The 21,217-nt window shown below is 39.2% G+C and overlaps 1 protein-coding gene across 2 annotated transcripts in view; it reads right to left on the bottom strand.

Annotated features, from left to right (window-relative positions):
- gli1 (GLI family zinc finger 1) overlaps positions 1-18,134 on the bottom strand; it is a 48,805-nt gene extending 30,671 nt beyond the window's left edge. For both annotated transcript variants that reach the window (XM_017408904.3, XM_017408905.3), the window contains exon 1: positions 17,790-18,134. The gene's annotated coding sequence lies outside the window, so the exon portion shown is untranslated. The remainder of the gene's footprint in view (positions 1-17,789) is intronic.
- Between the last annotated feature and the right edge of the window lie 3,083 nt (positions 18,135-21,217).

Raw genomic sequence — 21,217 nt, 5'->3', positions numbered from 1 at the left:
GGAGGAAACCGGAGTACCCGGAGTAAACCCACGTGTGCACAGGGAGAACATGCAAACTCCACCCAGAAAGGCCTCAGGCCGGGAAGCGAACCTGCAACCTTCTTGCTGGGAGGCAACAGCTCTAACCACTATGCCACTGTGCCACCCAGGTACTTTAAGTGAAAAAGTAAATTAAATGAGACTCCTAAATGCAATGCATTTCACAGCATTTGACACTATAGTGACCTGTCGTCAATGCCATCATTAGTATGAATCTAGTTAACTCAAACAGAAGAGAAAGGGACTCTTCAGATTTTTTGGACATGACTCAGAGTAAAAAAAAAATTAGAAAGGGAGGTAAGCCCAACACAAGCACGAGAAAAGAAAGAAGGAGTCTGACAAAAACACACAGGGAGCAAAGCAGAGCTTCTGAGTCAATGGAGGAGATCATGGATGCCAGTATGAGGCTCAGCCTTCTGCACAATAGACCCCCAACTGAGCCAAGACCCTTAATACCCCAACTCCCATTTCACACATCTTCTCAGAGCAACCATGCAGGCCCTCATCCATCTCCCCCCACCTCCGTACTCCGGCCGTGCCCTCTGATCACAGCCCCCGGACAATAGCATGTGGCTCTTACTGGTGTAGATAGGGGCCATCCAGGGACTCACACAGGGGTCATCAAGATACCTTGTCATTGTGTATTGTAAGACAATAGCTACATCTCAGGAACAACAGTGAAAGCTTCCTCTGTCTTGGTAGGGAGCTGTTAATAATGACACTGGCATCAAGTGTCACCAATAAATGGATCATTATCATCTGATCTAAGGTGAAGTGTGGAGCTGATAATGAGCCTTTGTGTTAAAATCAGAGCTACCAGCAAGCATCTGTTCAGCCACCATTGAAATGGTGTTTATGAATGCTTGACATGCGGCAGCAGGAAAAAAGAAGCAGCATCCCTTTTGGTTGATTTTGAATAAGATCTTTGAGCGTAGAAGTTGTGATCAACGATAACTACATTTATATCTCATCCAAAAATATAAGAAAACAGACAGAAAATAACTTTGTTGCATCTTTTGAGTGTAATTTGGTCATTGCAATGAGAGGGACGTTAAAATATTTCACTTATGCAAAAAGAAAACATCTAGAAAAAAAACCCTGAATCGTCAGGAGCAAGGAGGAAAAATATACCTCAACATCCTGGGCAGTTTCAAGGGAATTCTGGCTGAAACCCAAAAACTTGGAACAGGGAAAAGAAGGCCAGGCTTTGTGGAGTAACATGGCACGGACCAAAATGTGGGGGGTTAACTAAAAGGTGATTTATACTGGCAAAAATGTAATGAGGCTTTTGACATCCCGTCAAAAAAATTAAGAATTTTGTCTGCAAGCAACTTGGTTCTTTTTCCTTGACCTTGATGTTCTAAAACTAATCCAGCAACAAGAGAGCTCATTGCATCAGTTGCCGTGGGGCTTTATCAGGCTGACAAACTAGCCTTTAGTCATGGCCTAGCTTTGCTCCACTAGCCTCTCAACTCGGCTACTGGGCTCCCCTCAAGCAGACCCCCTCCTCCATTTACAAGGCACTTCAGTAGTCAGATGGTTGCTAGACAATGTGCTTGGTTATGTGGGTTATGTAAAGACCCTCCTGCACACAAAAGCCAATGTGGGTGCCTGTAATGTGCAGCTCTTCAGAGCCCCGGGTCAGTTAACTGGAGAGCTCTGGTCCTAACACTCCAAGTTAAAAACGTTAGCTCTTCAGGCTGTTTGAGGAGAGAAGAAATGAAGAGAGGAGCAGTAAGGAGATGGCAATCATCTTTTATTTTGCTCCCGTTCCAGTTCTCACAAAACATTTCTTATGCATTTATGTTATCTTACTGAGGCAAACGTAAATCTTAAGGCTAAAATGAAATATTAATCCCATTTCACCCCTTTCCCTTGCTTTTTAGCCCTTTTTCTACTTTGCACCTTCATACTAGGGGTTAAAGTGTCCTGATCCTTTCTGTGATGTAAAGTAAAGGTGAAGTGGCAGGTATTCATAGCCCTCAAAAAAGACCTTTGAGTGGGGATGCTTCAGAACTAAGGAGTATGAAGCTGTGCTTGAAAAAAAAAAAACTTACAGATGTATGTTTGCTCTCTGTTAAAAATATTTGACTGTAACAAACAATGCAGTGTCTAGTTTCATGCATTGTAATGAATTATGTTGGGTACTGTTGTCACTCTTAACTAACAAGCATATAAAATAAGTCTAAGTCTGTCTCTTTGCAACTTTGAATTCATGACCAAGGGTAGGTTAGACACAAGCATATAGGTAAGGGTAATGATATACAGTAGGACTTGGCCTAAGACTGTCCTCCCTCCATGTAGTCAACTCAGTATGTCTTTTGGAAAATATGTCATCAGAACCTACATTTATGATGTTAAATTAAGCTAATTCTAATATATTAGGTTAAAAGTTAAGACAAATCCACATAAAAAGCTTAAGTGTCCAAGAGGATTCAAACACAAGCCTCATGTAAGTCCTTTGAGTTATTCGTCCAACCTCCTCAATTTGAATTATTTTCTGTTTTTCACACTTGCATGTCAGGTCAGCTGTGCTTCTGTGGGCCTTGCAGATATCAATGTCTCCAGGCTTATCACTTTTCACATCTATAAAACCAAACAAAATTACACTAATATTTTTGCAGCAACTGCAGGTTACCCTAACTCACACATGCAGAAGTAATTTTCTCACATTATAGGGCTAAAACACAAATTGAAAACAATATTAGAGTTAAACAGCATGAAAACCAGCTACAGGTTACTGATTTGTCTCAGTACTGTATATGTAATTAATGTTATGGGCTGAAAAGCAGAACTGCTAAACTGTTACTATGTCCTTTACACACGACATGTGTAGTCAGGAAACAAAACTGAAGCTAAAGCATTCTCATAGGGGAGAGATTATAACACCAACACAACAAGTATTTAGGGGGAATCCCATGTCACCCCTCCTACTACCACTTAGTCCTAATTTATATTTTGCTTGTTCACACCATTGCATGTAGTCCACATTTTCTACAATGTATATAAAAAAACAAAAGGTAAACTTAGGTATGCAGGTGGTTTGGATAAACATTATGTGTCTTTTTTCATGATTTTGTCCTAATTTTAGATCAATCAGAGGTTGGAAACAGCATGTGTGTTTGTAGAAAGGTAACAAAAGACAGCAAGAATCCTCTAGGCACTGACATGATGGTAAACCACACACCTCAGACAAACCACCGGTGTGCTCTGATGGCCAACCAGTGATGAGGTGAAGGATGCCACTGTGTGTTTAAGGGTTCATCTTAAAGAGACATTGTTTTGCTCGCTCAGAAATACACACATCTCCAGTTAATGTTTGCACACCACAAAGTGTCTCCAAACACGCTGCCAGTGAGTAATCAGGCATGATGTGGAACCACAGAAACATGTCAGAACCCCGACTGTGTGAAACTGAGGAGCTGAACACGGAATTAACTTCCAGACATTTAAAAGGTGAGAATCTAAAATGCATTATAGGACATGTATTAAACAACTCTGTTTTGAGACATTACTAAATAGTGTTTAGTGCAAATAGTAAAGCTTGATGACTTACTATTGGTTTGTGTCATTTTAAAAGTAAAAATGCATCTTTATTTTACATAGTTGTTGTTTTCTTTGGTTTTAAGTGACATTAAACCAACAAAATTAAGTCAGACTAATAAATGGTCAAGAACAGCTAACTGACAACTTCAGCTTAGATTCACAAAACTTTAATGCATGGTACTTACTGCATCTTAAGTAAAAAAAAAAACAATATAAATTCTTTTATATGTTGTTGTTTTTTTTACACTTTTTGCCTTTGTTTGCATATGGGAATAATCAGTTGTGTACACCACTTTGTTCAAGTATTATTTCCCATTGCAAGTGTAGATACAATAAATGTTTTGCAAAACCTTTTATATAGTATAAAAAATAATTTGAAGCAAAACATTATATAAAAAAAGACTGCTCTTCAATCAATATATGCTTTAGAATAATGTATTTTTGTAGCTTTGGGGTAAAATAAATGAAAAAATAATATGAAATTTGCATAAATGTTTGATATTGTAAGCCAGGATTATTCTCTTCTGGGTCTACAAAAATCAGTTTCTTGTATTCAAAGTTTCAACACATTTAGCTTTAAGTGACATTTCCAGAACAAAGAACGCTTTTCCAGTTAATGGCAAACAAAGTCCTGAGTACCTCCCCTTCCTCCCTCATCTTGTGTGTCCCAGATCACACTCCAGCTTCCTGTTGGATAGAGCCGAGCCTCGGGGTCTGAAGGATGTCTCTTTCCATCCAGTGAGCTCCGTCACACATGCTCCAGCTTGTCAGACCGAGTTTGTGCGAGGGCGATGGGATGTCAGTGTGTGAGCCTGAGCGTCTGTCGTTATCTCTTTGTGTAATAATGTGTGTGTTTAGATGCTAAGAGATATGGGTGCTCTCTGTCTCTCTCTTTCACTTATGCCTGAGACATAATGAAAATTTCAATTAGTTGAGGCTTCACCTAAGTTCAGCTTCATCTCAGGCAAAATAGTTTGTGTGAGATTTATTTATGGGACAGCAGCAGAATCAGGTGATAAAATCTTACTGGCCTGATTGATCAACCTAAAAAATGTCAGTTTTCTATTGATTTTTTTAGATATATAAATGTTTGCATTCATATCACTTTCACATTACATGGTTTACAAAGAATTCTCTGGTTATTTGTAAGCATAAGTAGCAGTAGCAGCTAGTGGTAACACTTTCAATGCACAGAATAACTACTTAATGCAAAACTTACTCAAGTGTAAAAGTTTATAAAAAGAGTTTGCAAAAACTGCTATGAAATTTTCAGATTGAACTTGTTTTAAGACAGCAGCAGTCTACTTTGGTCTTGGCCAAGCTTAAACTAGCCATCAGTCTCATGTGAATTAAAACTCTATTTCTCAAAACTGAGGTTGTTAAAAAAAAAAGCTATTTGCTTTTATATAAGTAAGATAAGTAAGATATTAAGTGTTCATAACCTTTCTACAAAACCCCACTTCAGAATATCTGAACTATCCCTTTAAACAAGTATTACTGGAGAAAAAAATGTCAATTAAATAAGTTTTATTTGTACTCTACTATACCATCATCACAGAAGTGTCAATTGTATTCACATGTAACTACTGTTCAGCCAGCATTAAAAGGGCTCACTCAGTGCCAAATAAATTTTTTTTCTCACCACATTTAAAGTATGTCCCAATCAAAAGTATGCACAACAAAAAAGTTTAACTAATTACCAAAGACTTGCACAACACCCACATCTGGAACGTTTTATCCAATATATGCTGAAACATATGCACACAACAGTTAATATTCACACAGAATCAGTGACACGCACAAGTGCTCGCTGCACTCCTGCTCCACAGCTGCACACGAAGACAAGAGTGAATAAATAACGCCTTTGAATGTGATCCTGTGGGTTTCAGTGTTTGAAACAGTAATTGTTCTCTACGACTGTACAGATCTCCATTCGTATCCCCTATAAGGTGTTGGTCTGTTGGCAGAGCAAAAGCTTTAATGGACAACAGGTGCCAACTAATGAGGGTCAACAAATTCACCATGAAGGAACAACTGTCTGTCCGGTCTTGAGCAGAAATAGATACTAGAGTAATGGGCATGAGGCTTAAGTGGTGGAGAAATAATAAGCAGTTGGGGAAGACAGACAACCTGTAGACTACTAATAGTTTTGGTTATTCTTCTTTATCAGATTACAGAATAACTAAAAGAGGATTGACTGACAGGTCGCACACAAAATTGATGCAAAGAACAAGAACTGCATATCAAACTGTATTGTAGCAATAAACTAAAGACCTGAAGCTCAGCTCATATTACCCTTTACCAAGATCATCTAAATTTAAACTATGACGGTAAAAACAAACATGTAAATCAAAGATGACCATAAAACCAAATTAAGTACAAAGGCTCTTTCAAAAATCATGACATAATAGATGTAGAGATCAGCAAATGTGATCTGCTCGCTGTTTTTCTTTCTAACATTCAGTAAAAGTAATGAGAAAACCATGAAAGAACAGACTGAAAGGTTGTACAATGTTTTACAACAACTTTGTCTTGTTCTTCGTCATTGGGTAGCCCTTTTATCAAATATGCACTCATCAGCCTCTTAAGTAAAGTTGGTCAATTGGTTGTTACCATAAATAGCTAATCAGTCAATCACAGAGCAGCAACTCAACACATTTAGTCATCTAGACATGATGAAGAGGAGTTACAGAAGTTCAAACTGAGCATCAGATTGGGGAAGAAAGGAGATTTAAGGGACTTTAAACGTGGTGTGGTTGTTGATGCCAGACGGGCGGGTCCAAGTATTTCAGAAACTGCTGATCTACTGGGATTTTCACACACATCCATATGGGGTTTAAAGAGAATGGTCTGAAAAAAGAATATCCGGTGAGCGGCAGTTGTGTGGACAAAAATGTCTTGTTGATCTCAGAGGTCAGAGGAGAATGGACAGACTGGTTCTAGTTTGACAGAAAGGCAACAGTAGCTCAAATAACCACTTGTTACGACAAAGGTCTGCAGAACATCCTCTGAACTTACAACATGTCAAGCGGGAGAACTGGATTTGCGGTGAAGTGGGAAATTACGTCACTCCGACTTCCCAGTTAAGAGTTCCGATGTAAATGGAACACAGCATAAGTTTCTTCTCAAGGCTTTTGTGATCCTAAAATGTGAGTATAGTATAAAGAAATATTAAAACTTTCAAAACTCAAATTAATCTTGTGACTCAGTGAAGCACAGGCTATGGGTTTAGAAGTTTGGTAAACTATTTAAACGTTTGTGTGCAAAATAATATCTATACATTTATAGAAGGACAATGAATAAAGAAAATGTAACACATTTTGGCAGCGTTTCTTTTTTCATTCATTCTTTACACTTTGTCTCTGGGTCTGGATGGGGGAGCTTCTCCCAGCATCCACTTGTTGAAAAGCAGGGACAGATTCTGCACAGGTCCCCAGTCAATCTCAGAGAGAACACACAGCATTGAATGTTTGGTGTGAAAAGAAAAGTGAGCGTGGATCCCCGTTGACCCTCAGTGTAGACATGCATAAATGCCCAGCATGACACTGTGATCCTCCCTGCAGCTCACAGAAGAAGTAACTCCATCTTACAGGCTCTTCTTTTCACTCCACCCTGCCTTCAGTCTGTCCTTTTTCAACACTCACAAAAAAGACACTGTCCCCCCCACCTGTTCGTTTTCTACTGTCTCACGCTTTCCACAAACCTCTGTAAGCAGGTGCATTACTCAGTGAGCTCAACCCCAGCCTGCAACTCTCCTTAGAATAAAAATGGAAGCGATGAAGACAAGAGCAGCATCAGTTTAAAAAAAAAAGGCCCAGAAAGAGAAAGAGCGACAGTTTAGGCTTGAAAAAATAACAGCTGTGACAAACGTATTGTCTTTTAAACATTTGTTTCACGCAGAGTGCAGCAGCAGGTCAGTTCTCAGCATGGAAACCATATAATCAGCACCATTCTGCAACTTCAACTGCAAAGATTCTTTCATTCCTCACCGACAAGAAGTGATCCAGTCTGACTGAATAATGGCTTCGCTGTCATTTTCTAAAGAAAACATCAACACATCTCTAATGCTGGTTTACAGATAATCAAATCCATTTTCACTGATATTTTATGTGCATTTCTTTATCTGTCTGTTAGTCAAATATCTCTTCAACCAGTGAACAGGCTTTTATAAAACTCTCAGAAAATAATCATTAGATGTTCATCTACAACTGATTAATTTTTGGGGTGAACTCAATTTAAAATGGATGCAGCAGCTAGTTAACATTAGAAAGTGCAAAAATGTTCATAAATCAATCAGTTTTGCATATATGAAGCTAACATTTGGAATGGTAGTATCTGAGAGTCACACCCAACACATACTCTAATTGCTGTCAGATCACACAAAGTTTTATAATGTTGTATAAAATCACAAGTAATGTTATTTTCAAGATTTGAACAAAATGACTATAACTTTGTCAGTTTTTAGCGTAAAAAGATTACCTTAATTTAAACCAATGGCATAAAAGGCAGCGGGCAATATACAGCCCTTCAAAAATGCTACACCTTTAATTTTCCCTTTTTTCTGATATAAATAATATTTTCTTATATTTAGTTTGTTTGATGGCTACTATTGATGAAGTAATATAATTAAGACGTCCTACTAAACTCTGGATGGAAAACATTTTTGCATAAAAATTTATTTACAGACTGCTAGTGTAATTTAACCTTGAATTGTATTTTTTTATTACCTCTATTACCTTTGTAATAGATCTATGTCCAATTAGCAAGAGGAGAAATATCCAAACTGGAGGAAAACAATGTCCCACAATTTGCAGCTCATCGAGGTGTGTAGGTATTATGAAAAAAAAAGTTCATCTATGGTTTTCTGTCTGCTAAACTCTGAGATACAAACACAATAAAGTCTTAATCATCAATAAAAAGTAGTTAAATCAGCCTTGAAACTATGGAAAACTTTCACTCCTCGTCTGGAGCCCTGTCATGGTGTGAAATTCACCACAGTCATCACACCTGCATCAATCCAGTTACAACATGTAGGTAAGCAATTTCCTCAAGTCTTCTCCAGGAAAAATGACCTGCAGGGAGCATTGTGTGTGGCCAAAAGCAGACTACTGATGGTAAAGGAACAACAAACTGTACTGTAGATTTTTAATATCATGAACAGGTTAACTGAGAGCTGCGTCACTTCAGCCCAGCTTAACTTTGGAATTTTACTCCAACATATAAAGCACATAAAACCTACGAAAACAAACTTTTATTATGTTTGGAACAGTGCTTAAAATACAACATCATATGAGGCGTTTTAATCATGGGCTGCTCCTAAACATGGAGGTCATGTTTTATGTTTCACCACACTCACTATAATCATACGCGTCTTAAAGTTTGTCGTTACTGGCTCGTTTTTTGTTGTTAGTTATTGGCTACCAGGAAATGAGGTCCCACTTCGTTTAATTAATGGACGCCATTATGTAATCTAGGAGTGGTCTGCATTTTGCAGCAAACAGGTCCAGCTGTACAGCAGGCCTGTCAGTCGAGACATTCAGTTCTTCTGATCGCTTCGCAGTGAGGTCACCACCTGTGCCAGGACCTAACTCGCCCCCGTGCACTAACCCAGACTCTCTTTTCTTTCTCTTGTAAATAAAGCTTTAATGGTTTACAGGCCTTCCAATAACCATAATACCTTCAGAGTGAATTAGCTCTCGAAGCAGCCAGACATACAGGCTGAAATGAACCCAGATAGACGCCAACAAGCATTTCTGTTTCAACTGGAAGATATTTATGTACTGACTTCAATGGCATATTGAAATGTTATTTTTTTTAAGATACACATTTACAGTTTAATAAAGTTTAATATATCCAATTTAATATATAAGGCTCTAAAAGATAAAATTAGTTTTTTACCATTTTTTATTACAATATTGGTCTTTTGAAAGTTAGCATAATTCATTGGCTATTGCTGGAGTATTCATTAAGTCCTTCAATGAATAGCATGATGTGGCTGATGAAGATTCTTTAAAAGATGGCAAAAATTGACCTAATGAATCTGATTAATTGGTTTACCTCTAACCGTGATCAAGTGTGTTAGCACATGATGTTGGTGAACCACCAAGCCAACCGACCAATCTCTGTGTTGAAACCTAGATTATTGGTCTGTTGTGAGCTGATTTACATGCTGCTGATGTCATCCTGTTGCTCTGAGTTAGTGAGGGAAACCTTTCTGCTTTCAGAAGTCAGAGAAACCCCGTCCTTGAGTAGAATACAGCACGAGGAAGAACTGAAACCGATGGTTCTGGTTTGCTCAGGTTTTAATTTGAACACTTGACTTTTTAAATGTACACCTGTAAACTAGAGAGAGAAACGCTTTCCCTCAACCTTCATCCTGACATCAGGGAATCGTTCTGCAGATCTGAGCCCAGATGAGAAAAACAAACAGTGATTGCTGGCATGAAATACACAGGAGCCACAGACCTGCATCTTATCTGATTTAAAGTCTTGAGCTGAGATGTGAATTGTTTTTGCTGTTTATGTCACGAGGACAAACTACTTCAGTCTTTAAGCTTGGTATAACACACATTTGAAAAATGCCATGATAGCTTTTCATCAATGAAAACAGATCTGTTGTCGTTTCCCCAGCAAAACGCTCCAGTGTTCAAAACAGGAAAGACGTCTTTAAAACTAGAGCTGCCACCAAGAATACTGAATGACCACGGCTGCCCAATAAGAAAATCCAGCCGCTGGAGTTCAGTCAGTTAGGGCAGGGCCAGGCAGTCAGTCAGCCAGTGAGGACGGTTAAGTTGTAAATGCGTTCCAGCAGGAAAAGCTTTGGAGCAAGGCGAGCAGTCTGGAGTCTGCAACTTTCCCCTGCTCCAGCTAGTGCACCGCCCTCCCTGCAGCCCACCCAAGAAGCAGCCCATGGGCATAAATTTGAGAGGCTGACTTGCTGCGGATTTAAAACAATCTGCATCTCTCTCCCTCTCTCCCTCTAACTCCTACACATTCACTATGAAATGTTTCACTCTTTCACCCTGCACTGTCTTTTGCCCCTCTTTCCTTTCCAACAAATTCCACTGTTAATGAAAGTGGAAAGTTCTTTCTCAGCGTGAGCCAACAATATTATTTTCCTAAAGGCTTAATTAAGTTTGCAAAATACATTACAAATGCACAGGATATGTATTTGTCTGTGAGTCCTACAAAGTGTCCACGAAAAAAATGAACCTTTGTTTTCTCCACTCTAAAGGAGGTCACAGCAAAGTTTTGTTTGTTTTTGCTTAATTACGCCTCAGAAAACATATTTTATTTGTTTGAAACTAGATATTTTCTCAGAAACATCATGAATACAATGAACCCAAATTCATTTTCATTTATGCTTTAGAGTACCAAAGGGCATGGACCTGTAAACAGTTATGATGATAAAGAGGAAAACATCCACCCACAATTTAGGCTATCAAAAAAAAAAACAAGCACTCTGCCTCACTTTTGTTAATTGTAAGCTGCAGTACTTTTAACCTTAAAATGTTCCATTTGGTTGCAGATGTTTCCCTATGAAGTGGGCTTTATCATCCTGGTTCTGCCACACAAACAGTCAACACACGTTACTTATAAAATATAAATTTTCCTTTCTTTTGCTCTGTGTTCCAAATGGCAAGTCAGAGGTGTTGTCATAAAAGTGAGGCTTTTTGACAGTGGGTGCAGTGACCTTCGACCCACAGCAGATTCCAGATTCTGTATCGGTGACGACTCGGCCTGCATTTGGCTTGCAGCACTCGTAAGTCGTGTGCGCGTGTCGCTGTGGACCCACTTCCTGTCCCGACGTCTGATCTGGTTAACGTGCCATCAACAGGCCACAGTGAGCTTCTCACAACAATTACTGAGGCACGAATCAAGAAGGCACACAGAACTGAAGCAGAATAAAAACAAAAAAATTAAATAGAAAAATAAAAAAAGAGGCGGTAAAGAAACATAACTGATATAGGAAAGTCATTTTTTTGGCGGGGGGAGGTACTCTTCTTTTAAAAACTTTTTTGTAAACGCACAAACTCTCCTCTAAATTGAAACACTGAAGTTTGACGAACTTCTGCAATAAATTTGACCTGTTCAGGTACTTCAGTAGGATTATTGTTCATGTAGTGTGACAATGCACCTCTTGACTTTATTGGTTTATTTGCATTCAGTGAAAACATGTTTAGGATACTAAACAGCTTGTGAAATGGGTTGTTAAAACTTGCTTATAATACAAAATTAACACTCTGTGAATCTGTTTGACAATTAATATTAGTATTTAATGAATGGCTTGTCTTCTTTGTTTGTTGCACCAATTCATCTTGTTAGTTATTGTCTATTAGTCAGATTAGTTTTGATGTACACAAGAAACTATATTGTCCGATAAAATCGCGGAGAGCAACACAAACACATCTGTAAACAGTTTAAATTCTAATAACATTGTGGGCCATATGCTTTGACTAAAGCAGACTCTGTGTAAATTAAGTGCAAGTTTAACACTGAGTGCTGAAACTGTCTACTGTTCTAAAAATATTAAAATTAAAAAAGATAAGAGAAATTCTTGATTTTTTTCATGTTTAGATCATTTAGCATGTTTAATCGAAGCTCTTTGAAAATAAAGAAGCAGGTGCTAGCTGTTGAATAAGTATTGGATGCTATTTAGGCTTGCACCATTAGATGTCACTAAATCCCTCACACCGGCTCTTTAAACAAACACGAATGTTGATGAGAAATTACAGTTTCTAACTACATTAATGTTTATTGCAGCTCTTGGTTTTTATCAGAAGCAGGAAAAAAAATGTTACATCTGTGTTAAACATCAACCCCCCTTCTTGAAAAAGTCTGTTTTGGCCATTTAAAGGTTTCATTTAGCTTGCCACTACTCCAAACTAAGCCAGAGTGCATTCTAATTTATCTGAGATGCGGTGTTGGCAAAATCTCTCTCTTTTTTTTCCCAGTAAAGCAGAACTCACTAATAGTGACTGGTGCTGCTTTGACTGGTAAAGCACTTCATTAGAAGTGGAGTAAATATTAGTATTAACATCTAAACACCATGTCAGAACATATGAAATGCTGCATACCGCCGCATGATCCATCAGAAACCAGTTGTTGGTGTTTATGAAGCAATTTCTGCTTGCAAAAGGCATCAAGGGGAGAGTGTTTAATGTCGAACAGCAAGCTTCTCATGAACATATGTCAAGCCAACATTCTTAGGAAGTTATCTCATCTCAGATAACAGAGTTGTTGTCCAGAAGACCCATCTTAACCACACGCAACAAGGATATGCCTCCGCACTTGCTCCTCGACATTGTCTGTCTCTTGTGTCATGAAAGTCACAGATAGTAACTCCAACTTTAATATGTCATCGCTTTTTTTGTCATGAAGTCAGACGACTGTCACACATCATCTTTCGCTTTGAAAGCAAAATTATAACAAGAGCTACAAGGTTACAGTAGGATGACTGGAAATAAACCCCTTCAAAAAGTTTATTTGAGTATTTACATTAGACTGAATCCCTTAGGATGACACTCCCCCTGCCATAAAATCACAAAGGGTAAACGTCACAGTCAGACTTCACTCTGCGTTGTAACTTAACTCATGATGGCAGCACCACAAAGCATCGTGTCCTTGGCAACCTAGTGAAATAATAAACACCGCCTCTTCTTCACTTTCTGCCTGCCGACTGTACAGTACAACATGAGTCATCTGCGGTCGGGAACACACACATTGGAACACACAAACGGCCAAAGACACTCGCACATGCGGGCATCTATTCTTGTGAGAATGAAAGTACTCCATGAATGAACCTGCATGCACAAACACACACCTGTAAAAAGAAAGAAAAAAAAATCACCCTTATGAGAAGTAATTCTAACCAAGAAATACTGCAGGTTGTCTCTAATTTATTCAGCAACAATCACAAACTGAGCTGATTCAGTGGAGAAAAGAGCTACGCTGTGGGTTGTTTGTGCATACAAAAGCTAGACTCACAATCTCACCTGGATCCTATTAGCACTTGTTTGATTTCTAATATCAACCACACGAGGCGATAGTTAGGCGTGCTTTTGCACAAAGCCACACATGCACACACATACGTGCATAAAAGCCCACCACCCAAATTCAAAGCAAAGGGATGGACGATTGGGAAAACTCCACCTTTTACTGTTAGCAGCAAATCTGCAGCACATACAGCACATACAGCATTCCCTCAGGCAAACGTTTGCGCAACACACTGAAATAAATCGCCTGCTCCATCCTATGCAACTGCACATTTCTCATCGAGTAAACAGAAATATTTCCACACAAGATTCATTCTTGTATTTTTTTTTTTTTTCAAAGAGGAAACCGATTATGAACCACAATAAGATTACAACTAATTAAAACATGCGTGCTTCTAAAATTAGTTTAGGACTGCCACCAGTTGTTACTATCAACATTTGATTAATCTGCTAACTGTTCTTCTGTTCCGCTAATAAATATTTGGTCTCTATGATGAGAGAAAGAGTTTCAAAAAGTTATTAAAACTAAATTAATCACATCAGATCCAGATGACCTCTGTCTCCGTTTTCTGTTGTTTTGAACAGAATGGCTGCAAAGATCATTTATTCAATCTGCACTTCTGCAATTTGTCTAAAACGACCTCTAATGGGTGGGAAATCTCCAAGTGACCATGAACAATGATTTTCCGAATATTTCCCATGACTACAACATTTCCCCTTTTCTATTATGCGTGCCCTTTGGCTAATGCAATTCAAGCTTTCTAAGTGTTTAATGCTTTTGCCCTCTGGTGTCAGCCCACTACTTAGTAACACCCCCCCCCCCCACACACACACACACACACACTTTCAATCGTCTGCCTCTTTTTAGCATCATTTAGAGTATTAGAGGTTCTTATAAAATCATTAGAATAATCTGACTGTATGCAACAGTTGTCCAGTTGTCACGCTTTTTTAGCATGAGGTCTGGCAGGAAAAAAGTTTGCCTCAGCATAAACTAAACCAGCCTCCCAGAGAAAAATGGACACAAAGTAAGGCCATGCTCCAGCTTGGAAACAACAGAAACTTAATCTGATGAACCAAAGTGACCTTCAAATTCCCGTCATCAGAGATTTTAGAGAGAATCTCTTCAATCTGTGCCTTGAAGTGAAGCAGACAATGACAAATAAAATCGTAGCGGGCGACAGAAAAGAAGTAAGGCTGTGTCCTTTCGGAGCACTCGGGACTAAAGCGTTTTCTCTGCTGCCGAAGCTGATCAGCTCTGCTCCACCGCGAGTCCAGGGTGGTTTTAGCCAGGGTCGCCTCAGACAGACAGCTGCTATTAAACCCTGATTGTTTCAGGTTCACAGGGTGTGAAAGGGTCTGATTGAAGGGCTGTGATCCCAGTGAGGGTGGTCCTTCTCCCCCTCATCTCCCCTCGCTCCCTTTCTGGAAGGTGGGAGAAGGATTGTGGAAAGAGAGGGGGGGTGGCTTGCAGAGGCATCACGTGACGCGTTTCTTGCTGTGTGGACTAAAATGGAATCTCCACATAAACATGCCACTTGTTGCTGCCTGGCTCCACCTGTAGTCACATGACCAGTGACAAACATTTATCAAATCATTGATGCCTAAAGAAACTAAAGAAGTCCAAATCGCCTTTATATGTCACAAATGTTCATTGTTTAACCCAAAGCAGAAGTCCATTCCAACTAATGCAACTGTATTTAGCCTGATAGAGACTTATCATTCCTCTGATATGGCTGTGATAAACCACATCTGTTTCAGCCAGTGGCTGGCCATCAGGGGTCAGTTCCTTCCTGTATGATTTATTTGTTTAAAGGGTATTCCCTTTTGGGTTCAACACAACTTGATGAAGACCAGAGAGGGTGAGGAAGCTCCCCTGCAGAGCTTTTCACACGTGGCCAAAGAACAAGTGCACTTTCCTTTCTCGGGTCCTGTCTACATACAGCCGATCTCCTGGAAATGTTAAAGATTTTCTGATGTTGATTGACGCTGCTGCTGTGCCTGTTGAACCCACTGTAGGTTCCATGCCAGGCCACTAGTAGGTGCTCATGGGCCTACAGACACCAGTCTCTCCAGCATGTAAATAGTTACCAAAATGGTGAATCGTGGACTTTTGTTAGGACTTTCAGTGTGGTTTGGTTGCTGCTACATGTTGAAAGGGTGAGTAACCCAAACAGCACTCTGCTATCCGCCATTATTACTGTTGTTAATGTACTCGAGCATGTACAGAACAGCTAATGACTGCGGCCATCTGTGGTGTGCATGTGAGTGTTCGAACGTTGCGGCTTCCTTGAAATGCAAATGGGGGGTCCAAAAAGTTGCTCTCTCAGTGCTGGTTTTAAAACATTTTAATGTAAGATAATCCGACCCCTGTTCTCATGTAAACAAACGGCCAAACTGCAGCATAAATGGTACAGTTTTCTTGAAAAACAGTTTGGTGTAAACAAACCACCTGTGAGGAGAGCCAGAGTGTGGTCAAATATGTTCTGATGTGTTATTTAATAAAACACAATCTAGCCAAATGTCACTGATTGTATGAACACTAAAAAACTTGATGACCTTAACTGTTAACCTCTGTTAACCTCTAAATTATGAATTTGTGACCAGATACCATCTACCGTGTGCATTCGTTTACGGACTGAAAACAGTCCAAACGTTAAACTTACCGGTCTAGCAGACATTTTGCAAAGTCTGCGTGTGTTTGAATGCTGAGCTCAGTCTTTATGGTGCTCCACTGCCCTCCTTGATCCTCTGTATTTATTCTTGACAGATGTCTTATTCGTTCTTTCTCTCTTTTTTTGCATTCATCAGCAGATCCATTCATATATTTCCATCTAAACGTCATCGCCTCAATTCTACGCTTGTCAGATTTCAGCATATTAATTTACCTACACCGACTAAGGAAGGTCAGTCATGTGGCTCAAGCTTCCACGTGGTTTTTGGCAAATTCAGCCAAATGCTTTGCTTACATTGACTGTGGACCCACATTTCAGAATTGCATTCGGTATATCTAAAAAACTACTGGCTTCAAACTGCACCATTTAAGATAGATCAGGAAGCCTTTTTTATATTTGTTTTCATACTTTGCGACGAGTGCCTTTAATAATTTACTTGCGTGAGAACAATCCCTTTAAAATAAATCCTATAAACTGATTTTGTCTCGTTGCAGCCTACAAAGCTCATTTTCTGAGTGTGTGAGACTGTGCAAATACTGTTAAAGGGGGCTGAGACTCTGTGTACCCAGCACTTCTCACTGTCACTTTGGAATAAATAAGTGTTTGGCCTTCCTATTGAGTCCAATGTTGACGCTCTTCAGCGCAGGGCCGCGAACATGAAGACCAGCAGCCTAATCTTCCCACATTAACAGCTACAGTCAACTCTCGCAGGGATAATTAGATTAGAATCCATAATCTATCTCACATTAGAGATGGATTTTGGCAGGCTCAAATTCACGTCTTTCCCCGAGTCGAACCATAAAATGAAACTCAGCCAAACATCCAGGAAACTAAGTTTGATAAAGTTCAGCTACAGAAACTTTTTGCGCCCTGAGGTTTTCTGACGCTGCAAAGGGATGGTGTTGTTTTTTTGGGGGGGTATCCTGGTAGGAACTCACATGTAGAACAAACACACTGGCACCTAAGGTATTTCAGGTTACAAGAAACAGCTGTTCTCTGGTGGCCTTGCAACCCTCCCAAAATGTGCGGACAGCCAGAAACCATTAAAAGCAATGTGAAGGACTTTAATAACAAGTCCAGAAAAGCTTAAAAAAAAAGATAATTTCACGTCTCTAAACTCAAATCTCAGATTGTACCAGTGGTTTCTTCACACCCTTGAGGAAAGACAGGACAAAACTTGAGCTGCAGACCAACTGAATGACTCCACAAAAATCACATTAAAAAAAAAAACCTGAATCTGAGTCAGCTGAGAAAGTCTGATCGGGAGTTGGACAGAAATTTGGAAGTGGTCAAATTATAAATTAGAAAAATCCTTTTTTTTAAGTTACAACTCAAAACTTGAAGAGATTTATTTTCTTTTTTTTTACATCTGCAACTAACACAGAAGGAAGTTTTCCTCTTATTTCAAACAGGCAGCCTATAAAAGTAATAATGACACGAAGGGAGACAATTTTGAAAGCAAGAAGGAGCGGAAAAATGCAGCCAATCAACAGTCGGTGATCTGAAGCGACATGAAACCATCAGCAGGGCTCACCTCAGCTTGAAGAGGAGATCTTCAGCATGAAACTCTCTGAAGGGCTTCCCAAAGTCCGGAGGGTCGAAAGTCTGAAAGTTTCCAGTGAAGTCTGGCTCCTGCCTCTCGTTCTTTCTCTCTTTTTTCTTTTCTTTTCTTTCTCTGAAACTTTTCTGGCGGATGAAGATGACTGAACTCTTCACAGGACCCGACGCGCTGTCCTTCTCTCTTCCATACTTTTGTTTGTTTGTTTGTTTGTTTGTTTGTTTAGCTCTCGGTGCAGACGGTGACGAACCCGAACCCCATGTTCGGCTCTGGAGTCCTGCACAGCGCCTCGGAGCTGCACAGCCAATGCGGGAATGCGCACCCCCTTCTCCCCCCNCCCCTCCTCCCCACCTCCCTTTCTCCACAGTCTGTGGACCACCCCGAAACAGGAAGTTCTCTTTTTGTTTTTCTTAAAAAAAAAAAAAAGGGGACCACGCTGCCTGAGTTTGCTCCTTAAAGTTAACATCTGCAGAAACACATTCAAACTCCTCACTGTTTTTCCTCGCCTCCGTTAAAAAGACGAAAGCAGAAACGCACCGAGGTTAAATAAAGACATTACAGCTTCCACGGGCTGAGAACACGCCTGCGTGGACATGTCTATATAAAGGAGGCTGTTATCTTGTAATTGTGTGTGTGTGTGGTGGGGAATCAATCTATAAATGTTTGTGTTTACTTTAACTGTGTAACTTCATAGCAGCCCGTCGTTTCGGACGGACAGCCGTGAGGGGATGCTGCAGAGATGAAAACCCGCCACAAAACCTGGACCGGACTCCAGAACCGGAACCAGACCCAGTTCGTGTCAGGTCCTATCTATTTATTTTAGATTTTAAACCAGCTGCGCAGAAAAGCCAGACGCATATCTCGCGCCATATTGCGAGATCTCGCGAGATCAAGTATGACTCTCAGCTACTACCTCTCCAGATGTTGGCTCAATGTGTAAAATCTGCAGATGTGCAGCCACTGCTGTGTAGTTAGCTGGGGCGACCTGCTTGATTCATAGTTTACTACACAATATAATGGGAAAAAAACACCATAAAAATACAGTAATGGATATATGTATTTTATTAATGTTAAGTATGTATAGATATATGGCACTTTCATATGTTTTGCACAGAAATTAAATGTGGAGATGATTTGCATTCTACACCATCAACATATTTATCAAGCCATAAAGAGTATGTATATAGTAATCACATGAAAACATTTTGTTAGACCATTAAATTTTCTGTTTTTGTTTTGTGTTCTTAAAGATCCTGTTCAGTTTTCTGACTCTTCTGTACCTGGAAGCAGAGAAGCAGCCTGACAGATAAACATAAAAATATCCGAAAGTAATCAAATAATTTCAAAAATAAAATGTGTCAGGCAGCCACAGAAAAGGAACATGTTTGCTGTCTTTAAACAGAACAAAAGAGTTGAAGAAAATAAAAAAGAAGTTTAAAATCTGAACCTTCTACCACTCAGAAAACCTCTAGAGATGCTAACATCTGTTTGCAAATGTAAAAAAGCTAAAACACACAACAGACAGGTGTAAAAAGTCTTTAAATAGGAACAAGACACATTTAGAGGAGTGGGCAACATTTAAACAAAGATTTACTTATTGCAGTTAAAAGGGCCGTATATTAAACTGGAAATAAAAACATTTCCAAACCTTATGTCCCCCACACGCACTCTTGAAATGTCAGACATGGTAAACTTGTTTGTGGATAAAATATTTTTTAACTTACAATTTGCAAAATGTAGATATATTTTTTGTAAAGCGTTTTCCATCAGTTTGGTTCTGGAACTGCAACAACTAATCAGGCAAAGAAAAGGCTTGTGTCTATTTTAGTTCAAAATTTAAAAATGTATATATTCAACACTTAATTTAGTCCCTGCTTTCAGTCAGCTAATGTTGTCTCACCAGAAAAATGAAGGATTTTATTGGCTTATTTTTATTTTTGGCCCGTATGTTGCCCACATGCAATGTAGAGGCTCTGTTTTGGTTTTACGACAATCACTGAGGCGTGTTAATAATTGTGATGGTAAATACTGAGTTCTTGTTTTGATCTTGAATTATCTCAGATGTTTAATTGTATAACTTAATAAGTACTTTTGTTGGCATTTATCAATAAACTAAAATCTCAAATTCAAAGCAGAAAAAATGTGTTAATTTGTTTTTTGTGTGTTTGTTTTTTTATCGAACTGAATCCTGACTCATCCCATCAGAAATGCCAGTGTTTATTTCCCAGAGAATAATTGCGTTTATGAGTTGGTTTTCTTTTCAAATGAAAGCTGAGTCAAAGCCTGAACAGTTGGTGACCCGAGCCGAGGCCGCGCTCCATTGGCAGCATACGGCCAGTGGTTAAATCAGATTTTGTCAATGAGAGTTGTGGGCTTTAGTCCTAATATATCTGCTGCCGTCGCTGCCAAGCAGAGAAGTCTTGGCTGCAAATCATCCCACAGATGCTGGAGCCATATGTTTCACGGGACTGCAGGGAGAATCTAACACCGGCTTCACTCCAGATTATCAATGAGTGGGATTAAAGGTGAGGAGTCAAATCCTGAGAGCACAAGTGTGGATTGCATTACTGCTCTTATTGGATCATGCTGTTAATTCAGAGAGGTCCCGTGAAAATGCTGAGGTATTTTTAACCAGTTATGATAGAGTGGAGAAAAGTTTATGCCTTAGATTTGTTCAACAGTAGTACATTTATAAACAGTTATAGCCAGATGGGTTTTGTTTAAAGCTGACATGTGGATGACATTTCCTTCGTTAAATCAGTCATGTTATTTCAAGTAGTTCATCCTCACACATACTAAAACTTGACACGTTACAATTTGTTGAGTTTTAGAAATGATCTGCTTTTATAATATAATAAAAATATGATTCAGATTTGTAACAAAAGAAGGAATATTCTAAAGGCTCGGTGGTTTCCACAGAGCTGCAGGTGGCTACAAAGTTAGAAAAAAAGTCTGCAAATAGGTTCAATCAGCATCAGTGAGTCCTCTCATATCATTCTGCAGTTAATGTGTTAGAATTTGTAACAGAAAACAAGGCAAAACATTCCTATTCTCTCAATGAAACGGGATGAAAAAGGTGAAAGGGACAGAAATAAAAGTTCCAGATGTCCACGTCTAAAGCTCATAGAGGGCTTACAGCACCAAATGGATTAAAGACAAGGTAAGCCAGAGCAAAAGCTTTTAGTTGTGCCATTCAGTTAAAAGCGGAGAGCTCGAAATAATGCTTTTTTTTCTTGAAACCTGGACAGTCTGTTAATATAAAAGCTTTAAGTGTTTTCAATAAGCAGGTATTGATAACTATACCTGCACTCCTGAAAACAAATCTTTATTTGATCTGCTGTGATTCAGTTTGTAACATAAATATGCACATAACATTAGGTCCAAACACATGTTTGTTGTTTACT

Source organism: Kryptolebias marmoratus, linkage group LG4, assembly GCF_001649575.2.
Source record: "Kryptolebias marmoratus isolate JLee-2015 linkage group LG4, ASM164957v2, whole genome shotgun sequence".
Lineage (NCBI taxonomy): Eukaryota > Metazoa > Chordata > Actinopteri > Cyprinodontiformes > Rivulidae > Kryptolebias > Kryptolebias marmoratus.
The sequence above is the reverse complement of the archived record's forward strand: the minus strand, read 5'-3'. Positions and strand labels throughout refer to the sequence as shown.